The sequence below is a fragment of the Mytilus galloprovincialis genome, chromosome 10 (genome assembly GCF_965363235.1).
Source record: "Mytilus galloprovincialis chromosome 10, xbMytGall1.hap1.1, whole genome shotgun sequence".
Taxonomy (NCBI): domain Eukaryota; kingdom Metazoa; phylum Mollusca; class Bivalvia; order Mytilida; family Mytilidae; genus Mytilus; species Mytilus galloprovincialis.
In genome coordinates, this window is record NC_134847.1 from 19548446 (window position 1) to 19561068 (window position 12623).

The window sequence follows — 12623 nt, forward strand, 5'->3', positions numbered from 1 at the left end:
TCCAATTTCTGTGTGAATCTCATTTTTAAGATCTAGACTTGATATTAAAACTTATTTGGACATAATATCTTAAATACATGAAGTTGTTTTTGCATAAACTTTATATGAGAGTACTAAAGAGTGCTACATGTTTATGATAATAACAGCAATTCTACATGTTTATAAATGATTTAAATTTGGATCTGAAATCCTAACAGAAGCATCAAACTGTTTCTACATAGTCATTTATAATCTACATGATCTGCTAAGGGAGATAATTGTGTAATTTTACTCCAGACAAGAAAAATATTTTGTTTTTGTTTGAAAATTTGATTTTGTATTTCTTTAATAATACTAATCAAACAATTTTAATATGAAGCAAATTTTGATTACAGATCATTCATATTGAGTGTCCAATTTAATTGAGACATCTGTAATGTTGTTATTTATCTTTAGTATAAAATGTTTTCTGCTTAAATAGAGTGATTTTCCCATTTCTCATTTAAACTTTCAATCAAATATACTGCTTTGGTTTTGGTTATGCCTTACATTTGTGATTTTTGTGTTATTTCATCTATGAATTATTCATTAGTAACTCAAATCATTGTAATTCATTGATTTGATATATAATATTGGACAATTTGTTGTGATTATCTGATATGTGTTAAATTTTGTATTTATGATAAGAAATCTCATAATAAATGTTCTTTTTTTCAACAAGTTTTATTTATTATTTTGATAAGTTATTTTGCATATTTTGTATTGAATGGAGCAATGATCATAAGTTACTGTAGATTCATTAGGGTCCCGCCAAAGGCGGTCCCCTATAGTGATCAGTCTGTCCATCCGTCCGTCCATCCGTCCGTAACACTTTGTGTCCGCTCCATATCTAGAGAACCATTATGATTTCATACTTTATACTTTACATGTTTATTAACCACCACCAGAGGGCGTGTCATGATGTATGTACAACTTCCTAGGTCAAAGGTCAAGGTCAAAAAACTTTGGTTTCAGTTGACAACCCTGTGTCCTGTGGTGAAGATCGTGTCCGCTCTATATCTTGAGAACCGTTATGATTTCAAAGTTTATACTTGACATGTATATGAACCAACACCAGAGGGTGTGTCATAATTTATGAACGACTGCCTAGGGCAAAGTTCAAGGTCAAAAACTTTGGTTTCAGTTGACAACCCCATGTCCTATGGTAAAGATTGTGTCCGCTCTATATCTTGAGAACCGTTATCATTTCAAAGTTTATACTTGACATGTATATAAACCAACACCAAAGGGTGTGTCATAATTTATGTGCAACTTCCTAGGTCAAAGGTCAAGGTCAAAAACTTTGGTTTCAGTTGACAACCCCATGTCCTATGGTAAAGATCGTGTCCGCTCTATATCTTGAGAACCTTTATCATTTCAAAGTTTATACTTGACATGTTTATAAACCAACACCAAAGGGTGTGTCATAATTTATTTACAACTTCATAGGTCAAAGGTCAAGGTCAAAAACTTTGATTTCAGTTGACAAACCCATGTCCTATGGTAAAGATACAATTTTTTAATGCACATTATTCACAGCAGGGCCCACAGAGATGGCTCCCATCTCAATGATATCTAGTTAATATTCGTTGGATACCAATTTTCGTGGGTTTCTTTGATACAGGGGAACCACGAATTCAAATGTTCAACGAATAACATATTTTCAATAGGCTTTGTATACAGACCTTTGCAAAACCACGAAATCAAATATCCATAAAAATGCAAGTTTTCAGCAATCCAGGAAAATTGGTACCCACGAAAGATAAATGAATCCACAGTACTAGAATGTCTTTTGCTCAATACCCTATGAAGTTGGTACAATTTATTATTGTCAGTTTTCCTATCGAAGGTCAAGTGGTTTTCTCCAGGTATTCCGGCTTCCTCCACCATTAAAAACTGGCCGCCACGAAATAGTCTAAATGCGGTGCTAAACAGAGGCGTTAAAACACCAAAATATCAACCATACATTGCACAAACAGTACTGATGCAATATAATTGATATCCATGGCTTCATTATTATTTATGGAATACCAATGATTGTGGATTCCAAGGTTAAGCATTTTTATAGGCTTACCGTATATGCAGTCTTTTGTAAAATCAGTCAATATTCCAGATATTACAATTGATGCTTAATTCATGAAAATGTGTACCAACAAAATAAATGAATTTAGAGTAGATCTGAGTAATTTCCAAAATAAAGTTGCAATTCATAGATCTAGATTGTCATTTCCAATCAAATTCCAAATAATTAGTAAAATTGTTACTCTTGTTTTATTGGTTGGATTATTTTTTTTGTCTTGCTTAATGGAGTCAAAAAGCAACACATAGGTATGCTGTTTCCAGTGGCAGCAGAGTCAACAATGTATTAGTTTGTGATGTTTCTGATCTTGACATCATTGTCACCGATCACTAAAATATTGATTTTTTTGTGATACTTGCAGTAAAATCATTTTCTTTAGACTTTCAACTTAAGTTAATGATCAGTAAAGCATTCAAGAAAGGGGATGCACTATTGCTACAGTTTGCTTTTGTTGTGTTGTGTTGTGTTGTAACACAACGGTAATAAGTTATTGTCTTTGGTTGCTGTCTGTTATATTTGCTTTTTGTCTACTGCTTTGTCATAAACCAGAATGATGGTTTTTATAGAGCCTGGGACTTCTGTTGTGAAAAGCTTGATATAGGGATAGTGGCGGCGGTTTTAAATAACTTCCTTAAAGCTTGATATTTTGGAAAGTAAAAGAACTGGATTCATCATACTTTGTATATAGATGCCTTATATTATGAAGTGTCAGTCTGTCATTTGTCCATTGTCTTTGACCTCATTTTCATCGTTCACCTTCTACTTAAAATAAATTTAAGATTTTAGTATTCGTAGTTTCTCTCTTATTATGAGCAATAGGATAACTATATTTGTTATGTGCATACCTGGCAACGTCCTCATGCTAGTCAGACAGTTTTCATTTGACCTTGACCTTATTTTATGGATCAGTCAATATGGGTGAGTTTTGGTGGTCAAGTCCATATCTCAGGTGCTATAAGCAATAGGTCTACTATATTTGGTAAGGAATAATTGTAAAATGTACATGTATAGCAGGCAGGTATAAAAGAGGGACGAAAGATACCAGAGGGACAGTCAAACTCATAAATCGAAAATAAACATCATGGCTAAAAATGAAAAAGACAAACAGACAAACAATAGTACACATGACACAACATAAAAAACTACAGAGTAAACAACACGAACCCCACCAAAAACTAGGGGTGATTTCAGGTGCTCCGAAAGGGTAAGCAGATCCTGCTTCACATGCGGCACCCGTCGTGTTGCTTATGTGATAACAAATCCGGTAAATAGTGTAATTCGGTATGTCACATTCATGAAAGGGAAGGGGATTGTAGTTACGACTAAAGGAACATATCTGAATTCATTTGTGAAACGGTTGTTCCATAACGGTCAACCAACTGATGATGGCCTCCGTAAAATTTACGAAGTGATGATTTCAACTTCATCATTTGGAACTCTTGATTTAATAGCTTCCCTTGTGAGCTACAATCCTCAATCAAGAAAATCGTGATAGGAAATGCAAGCACGGGAATATCTTATCAATTTGGAGATATATACACCGTATGCAGGTGCTGCTGGAATGTTGCTTCTTAGAAATGGAAAGTGCACAATTGGAAAGCTGAAATCATCTCTTTTGTCGTAAAGTTTTGTTTTCAACTGACCCTCATTGTCATCTTCTAGATGTAAGTCAAGATATGAGGTCGACTTAACTGTAACTGTTGTATCCTTTATCTCTAGTTCGATTGGATAGATGCGTTCAGCATATCCACCAAATTTTGAATTATTTAGTGAAAGAACATCATCTATATAGCGGAAAGTTGCGATAAAGGATATTGCTAACATCTTATCTTTCTTTCTAAGAAGTTCCTGTATGAAGTCAGCCTCATAATAATAAAGAAACAAGTTGACAAGGAGAGGGGCATACTTTGTTTCCATTGGAATGCTGACAATCTGTTGGAAAACACGTCCTCAGAATGTTGTCAATCAAGAAATCAAGCATCTTGATAATGTCAGTTTCAGAGAATTTTTTACAAAGTAGGAATTATCCCTCCCTAAGACAAGATACTTGTATCTACCTTGGCCATTCTTTTTTTTTTATGAAACAAAGCAATACCAACTCTTTCAATTAGTCTTTTAGTTTGGAATGTGGAATACTTGTGAAGTGTAGAAAAGTCAAATGTTTTAATAGTATTACAAGATGAAAGAGTTAGATAGTATTTACTCTAAAAGATCTTTGGAATTTTTAAGTATCCATATCTAATCACGCCACCTCTTGATTGCTGATAAAATAATTAAGATGTTAATAATTTAGAAAGAGGTTTCGTTGAGCACTTGGAAGACCCCGGAGCAATATACCGTTGTTTGTAAGGACACTTGTGCAGTTTAGGTATCCAATACAGTGATGGAAGATCCAGTTCATCATCTTTGGTTGAAATTCTAAAGGAACATTGAAAAGACCTATGATTATCCAGGATTTCTTCTTTGGTAAGTGTCGTGAGAGTATATGTTGAGTTTCCAAGTGAATAGTAAATACCTAATTCGTTTATCAAGCAGTTAATGTAATTAGTTTTACACACAAAAACGATGTTGTTTGGGGCTTTATCTACGGGGACAACACCATATTTGTCATGAAGGTAGGATAAGTGTTTTGCATCATTTGGGTCTTTTTAAAAAGATTGACGTAGCATGGGCATTGATAGACCCATTCAGTTTCTTAATTCTGATTTGTATCAACGACCTCTTTTCATGTTTCAGTGGTTTAAGTTAAGTTTTTGTATTTTGGTCTGTTTTCCTAATACTGTATGCTATGTTTGATTTATGAAAATAATTTACGGTGTACATGTCAGTCTGGCATATGTTATTTGACATTGATTCATTTTTACGTCTCATTGCTCAATGTTTTATGCCCCCGCCGTAACGGAGGTGCATTAAGTTTTACCCTTGTTCATCTGTCGGTACGTCCCAAAATTCTCTAACTTGAACTTGCCTCAAACAAATGTAATGACACTTATATACAATGCTTATTACCACAAAAAAAAAACAGATCCAATATCAATTTTGGTAGTGTCACTCTAACCGTTATATAGTTATGCCCCTTTATAAATGGAAAAATTACAAAATTTTTAGATTCCATTTTCTCACTTAAGTTTGCCTCAATCAAATGATATCAAACTAATATACAATTCTTATTACCACAACACACATATCAAGTTGAATTTTGGTAGCGTCACTTGAACCATTCTAGAGTTATGCCCCTTTATAAATGGAAAAACTGCAAAACTTTTTGTTCCCGTTCTCTAACATAAGTTAGTATTTTTGTCTGTTTGTTTTTTATCCTTATCAACCACACTTGTATTATAATGCATTATGCATTTAAGATTAAAGGTTCTTTATCTACATATTGCTGCAAAGACTTTAAAAATGTTCTAATGTTTTTTGTCTTTTATCTCATTGTTTGTATTGTATTGTGTTGTAAAAATTATTAATGTTGTAATGTTTATGCCTTTTGGGTCAATAATTGGAAGTATTTATTTTTAAAACCCAGGTCTAACACATCAGTGTAATATTCCCAGATAAGACACATAAAACACAGATCAATATTAGTGTTTCTAATGTGTAATAGTTATACACTGGACGAAATAGTATCTGCCAGTTTCGTTTGAATTATCTCGCTTTGAGCACACACAATTGGTTAATGCGTCTTTTTGTATAGAAACTGTACAGTAGTAAAACATTTATATTCAATATCAACGTTTCACTCAACTCAGCATGTTCAAATATTGATGACTTATAAAATTGTAATGATTGTAATCTCTTATAAAATAATATTTTTTTCCGTTGTTTTTGTTACAAATATTCAACCATCGGAACCCCCGAGTGTTGGAATGCGTCGCGACCACCGGTCGCCCATGCTTTTGTTGCAGAGTATTGAATTATTCCGTTTTTTTGGTATTCCGATAGAGAATAACTGAGCACCTCTTAATTACGGTACATATATGTTCCTTTTTTGTCATGAATCTTGGTCTATGTTTGATTTGAGAAACACCATACGAATCGCTTTTGAAAAAGGAAAACAAATTGGCGGGTCTACGATAGCGGCACTGTTACATTTATTTAAAACTTTTTTTAGATTCTGGGCGTGCTTTGCATATTGTTTAGACGAAATCCATGGGACAGGTGTTTGCTTCATTTTCCTTAACAGCAGTTCTTCATCCCTAATACGAGAAATATAGAACCAAAAACAAACACATTATCACAACTTTCATTAAAAGACTTCCATAAAACATATACAAACGTATGAAAGCATGCAGATCGCATTTTAATCGCGGATAATAATGGAGTAACCATTTTTCTTCAAGTTTTTTTTCTGTCACAAATTAGTGATCAGAATATTTTTTAGGGAAAAAAAATAACCCCCCTCCCACCTTGAAATTAAAATAAACATTTCCTGATACAATCGACCACATGATTCCATTTTTCCAAACCAGAAAAGAATATCCGTTAAAAATAAATGCGCAAAAAAATCCATCCGTTCGTCTGTGGTGTTGTAATTATGATGGCTACATTTTACCACGAACTTCTTGAGACAGTCACACATTTAAGCACTGTTACATACTGCAGTGACACCTTTGCTAAATGATCGATGTTGGTCTAAATGTTAGGGACACGATTGTAAAACATGCTAGTAACATGTTCTCGGCCAATCTAGAAGTACATGCGACTGCATTTTCATAAAAGGACGCCTCAGCAGAGTCTTCACAATCAAAGTTACGACACAGTGTCGACATTCCTATTTTCTGTTATTATTATCCTTCATTATAATCCTGGTACCTTTGATAACTTTTTACACCACTGGGTCGATGCCACTGCTGGTGGACGTTTCGTCCCCGAGGGTATCACCAGCCCAGTAGTCAACACTTCGGTGTTGACATGAATATCAATAATGTGGTCATTTTTATAAATTTCCTGGTAAAAAAACTTTGAATTTTTCGAAAAACTAAGGATTCTCTTATCCCAGACATAGATTACCTTAGCCGTATTTGGCACAACTTTTTGGAATTTTGGATCCTCAATGCTCTTCAACTTCGTACTTGTTTGGCTTTATAAATATTTTGATATGAGCGTCACTGATGAGTCTTATGTAGACGAAACGCGCGTCTGGCGTACTAAATTATAATCCTGGTACCTTTGATAATTTTTTAATGTGTTTTTTTGGTTGTTGTTTCATTGACACCTTCTAACATGTAAATCTTCAAGTCCATATGCACGAAAATCTATTTTCGCTTTTGTATACAATTATATTCTGTAATTTGTGCGGCAGAAAAATACTAATTTTCATTCTGTCTTAGCTATTTTTTCCAGTTCTTACTATGCCAGCAAATACATTTCTAAACTTGTCTTCTGTATTCAATCTTCATTAATTGGAAGAGTTTTTTTTAAAGTATTACTAATTGCATAATTGGTGAATGGCCAATGTTATATTATAACTGTATAGATCTATGGTTCTAAAGGTGTCGCTCACCTTGATTTAAGTGCATCTTCAACAATATGGCCCCTCTCCAATATCGTAGATTCATGACTATAATTTTTCTTTATTGATTTTTTATTGCTGATCATTTTTTATCTTAAAAAGTTTCTTCAAATCTTTTTTTAGTTTTGAACAAAATAGTCAAAATAAAAAAAAAACAAATGGTAGAAATCGTTATTAAAGGGTATCAAAATCCTACAAAGAGTCGTCTGACTTCAATCATTTCACTTATTCTGTTCCAATTTGAATGGTTCAGTGTCAATGATGACCTAAAACTTCAGTTTTCTCTACGAAGACAAAGAAATAACAAGAGTGAAATCGCTGTTCAAAATGTCTCGCCTGCTTTACATAAACTTAGCATCTATTGATCAACGACTACGAGGTCAAGATCAGATAAATCTGCTATTCAGAATTGTACACCGTACATTCTATACATCAACAATACTCAATACTTGACCTATTGCTTATAACACCCAAGAAACAGACAAAACCATGAATACATAATTGACCAAAGAAACACGAAAATGGGGTCAGATGTACTATATGGCTGACAGACACATACCCCTTGCATTCATTCTATTTACCAAATCTAGTTGACCTATTGTTTATATTATCTAAGAAACAGCATTAACATTGACCAGTGAACCATGCAAATGAGGTCAGATGAAATCATGTAACTTTATATACCTTGATCAGTGATTCATAAACTTGGGGTAAATTGAACCATGACTGACGGACATGCCAGACCCTGTACATATGTACCAAATAGTTCTCTTTTTACTCGTAGTAAGTGAAAAATGGGAAAACTTAAAAAAAAAATAAAAATAATTATAAGAAGTCATCGTCCATGATAGTTAGGTCAAGAACATGCATATGATAAATGTTAACGTATTATAAGGCATCTGTATACAAATTATGAAGCCTCACGGTATTTTCCCCTCTGAAATATTAAGCTTCATACGAATAGTTTTCGCCGCCCCGAATAGTAACATACCTGTCTCGCATTCTGCAACCGAAAGTAACAACATTTGACAAACAATATCTCTGAATCATTCCATGTTTCCATTGTCTTTTCTAAAAACACCGCCATATCACCCTTAAGAGGCAATTGTAATGTCATTTTTTTTTTATCATCTTTTTGAGCTTTTGAATAGTTTCATTTTGTAATCAGTTTTTATAATTACTATACAGTATGAGTTTTGCTACTTGTTGAAGACCATATGGAATCCTGTAATTGCACACGTCATTGTCCTCTGGTCTCCAATTGATGGCTGTCTTATTGGCAATCACACAACATTCCTTTTTGTCTAGACTACAAATGTGGCAAAATGCGAGGCAGGTTTGTTTTGCAGCGACATCAATCATTTTCTTGTATAAAACTTGATTTTCAGAAGGTACAAGACCTGGATATCTTATGTGATATCGTGTTCTAGTATAAAAGTCAGTGTGGCATTTGACCCGTGACCCTGTTTCAGTCAATGTTATCTTGTAAGTTTGATTCTTAGATACGTTAGCTAAAGTAACTACACCCATGGTGTACAGTATGAATGTAGCGTATACACGGTCAATCTAGGCCTTAATTTCATTGTTCATTGTTAATTTTAATAATTTAATCATTATATCAATTTCTTAGATAAACAATGTACCACTATGTTTGGTGTAAAAAATAAATAGAAGATGTATAATTAAGTCAAGTCCGTCTGACCTCGTCTTCTCTTTCACGGATCATTGATAGTATTTGTCAAATTCAGACAAAACATGTAGCAACATTTTTAAAGCTCACAAGTTGTCTGCATAAAGAAATGCAACTTGACCGGGACGAATCATTTTGAATCCGAGCTAACCAGCTTCTACTCCACTCTTATACGGCGTGCTAACTTTGCCAGAAGCGGATTTAGGGGAGGGCCAGGGGGCCCGCACCCCCTTTTCTGGGAAAAATTTGGTTGATTATAAAGGGAATCACTGTGGCATGACAGCAGCGGGCCCCCGCTTATGAAAATTTCTAGATCCGCCACTATTAGTAAAACAGCACACCAATTAGACATGGCAGTGATAAAACCAACAACCTTCACACTAGAGATAAGCACATTACCACTAAGTCGATACCCTGATTTTCAAAACATTCAGCATACATATTCACGATTGTACAAGTGTTTTGGTGATTTATAGAATATTTTCATTCGAGTACCTCGTACAAATAAATATGTTGAAATAAAACACAAACAGTGTGTACTGTTTCTTTCACAGAAAACTCGAGAAAACAAGTCTCCACATGTCTTGTCTCATATTTAGCAAGAAAATCACAGTTTCAACAAACCTTTCAAAAGGCACAACAAGGTTTTCCGACTATATTATATAACAAATAGAGGTGTCAACTCTGACCAAGTACAAATAAATTGTCGTGTTTATTTGCAAAACCACTGGCGAGACCAGTAACGATCATAAAGGGGGAGGGGTATTGACTGCCCGCACAAGTAAAACCGCAGTTACTCCACATTGGTTTTACAACTGATTAGGATTATACTCTTGATTAGCATCGATGCATTGAATGTGTAATTTAGTCCAAAAGGTTCCCGCTCAGAAACTGTATCTTATGATGGTAAAGTTCATATATTTGTAAATTAAGAAAAGTTAAAATTGCTTGCTTGCTGCTTGCTTAAATTCCGGTGTTCGGGGGATATATTATTTTTGACAAGGGTCACATTAACTGCCATAAAAGGGGGCCCACTACAGCCATGCTTTAGTTATTCCCTATATGATGAATCAATTAATCAATTTATCAGTTTATCAGACCCCCCCCCTTCTAATGCAGACCAAATCTAGAGTTTTTCCAATGGTGCTGAACCACAAAATGAGGTTACAGTTTACTCGGTCTATATGCAATCATTGAATTTTGGGTGAGACAATAGACAGAAAATTCAGAATACAACCAGCTGTGCATGCCTTCTGATACCCTTCTTGGTTTTGTTTTTGGTTGCCATAGGCCGATTAGCCTACAAAATGTTCGGACTTTCTCATGCTGCAACATCTTCACAGGCAAAACAACAATCAGCTTACAAAAATATTAAAAACAAATATGTTGTTTGGCTGTTAGAACAATTTCAACTTTTCAATTCGATTTCTAGTACTAAGACCTGTGTTGGCAAATCGAAGAAAGCAACTATAACAACTGAATAATCAGACATGGATTAATATATTTTGAGATCTTTCTACTTTGTAAATTTTCAAAAAAGTATTGTTTTCAGGGAGCAAATTCTTATCTTGAAAATGAGACTACAGAAGAGTACTTTTGTTTTCTGGAGAGTTTTATCCGATTGATCAATACCAGATTGTTTTACATGGCATCAGCACAAAAAAGGCAAGAGCTATTTCACTGGTGAGTATGATTGAGTAATTTAAGTTTATGTAGTCACATAGTTAATGCATGCAAGTGATTTCCTAGTCTGTTTCCCGGTCGTTATTGAAATTCTGTTAATATTTGTATATTCCGAAGACATACTGGATATTTTACGGAGGGGACGAACCTAGTGATTACCCTAGTTGATCACATGTAAAACTGGTTTCACATTGCAACTGAAATGAACCTACCTGCATTCAAACAATACATGTACGTCAGAAAGTTATTATGGTTGTTCTTAACCAGAAGTACATAATTAGATCTCATCTAATTTGGTTTGGTTGTATTTACCTCCAATGAGATGATTTTCTTTGTGTAACCATTAAATAAGAATGTAGATGGAAATGAAAGAATATATTTTTTTTACAATTTACTTTAATTATATAAAAAAATCTCTCTCAATATAATAAATTGTGTTGGCCTTGCAACACATCAAAGTCATGATGAGATTCAACATGATGTCAAGACAAAAATGGCCAAATACAACAATAGTAAATAAAAATACTGACTAAAAACCATCACTATCAAAGTGAGCACACATACAAAATGTCATGGTTATCTCCCGTTCAAGATTAAGCAAAGTCACCTCCATTAAAGGGACAGAATTACCTCCCCTGTTAATTAATATAAAAGCATCGAGTATTGTTAGGTTGAAAGGATAGAATGACATGTTCTATACATGCTAAATTTTGGCAAGACACAACAAATGTAGATATAAAGAATGCAAATGGCACAAAAAAATCACCCCATTCTTTATAAAAAAAATATCACAGTTCCTAGAAATTTCTTGTCATCTTGCTAGTTTTTAAATCAAGTTTCATTAAAGCAATTCTCATTCAATTAAAGGTTATTATGCACATGAACATAAAATACTTTCTTGAAAATGAACAAGATTGTTTCATATTATGATTGTTCTTCACAAAACAAAAAATATCAATCTCTGACAACACGAAGTTGTGTTGACAATTTACAAAACCATCGTAATGAACTAACTAAGGATAGATAAATACAAGTCCCACCAAGTTCAAATTTGGGCTACTGAAGTTATTTTATATAAGTACCAAATGTTAAAAAGCCATTGATTAGAAGTTTTGAATGTAGTGTCAGTGTATAAATGGATTTCTGGAAAGTCATGCCGTTAATTATGAACACTCAAAGCATGTTAAATTTGTTAGAAATGTGTTAATAATAAATAATCAAATTTACTATTACATATACTAATATTTATGGGCTATGATTTTTTGGGGGGTTATTTGTGCTGACAAGTTCACATTATGACGAAGCGATGTCAAATGTAAATTCTCTTTGGAGTCTAAATTCTATCTAAACTTTAAATAACTTCTCCTCTTTGAGGCTAACATCACAATGGGTAATGAATTTTTGATTGTTTTTTTGGAGGTATGCTGCCATTTATTGTCACATGCAAATGCTTCAGGTGTAGGTTCTATATTATTGTTTAGAAGTATTGTTGAGATTTGACAGATGAAACCTACCTTGTTATGCTGTGGTAAATTCTCCATGCATCAGGTGAAGTTACAGAGAGAGAGAGAGAGTACTTGGGACTGAGCAATGGTTAGTTTAAGCTCAAATCAAATCAACAAGCAAAGTAATTAACAGGA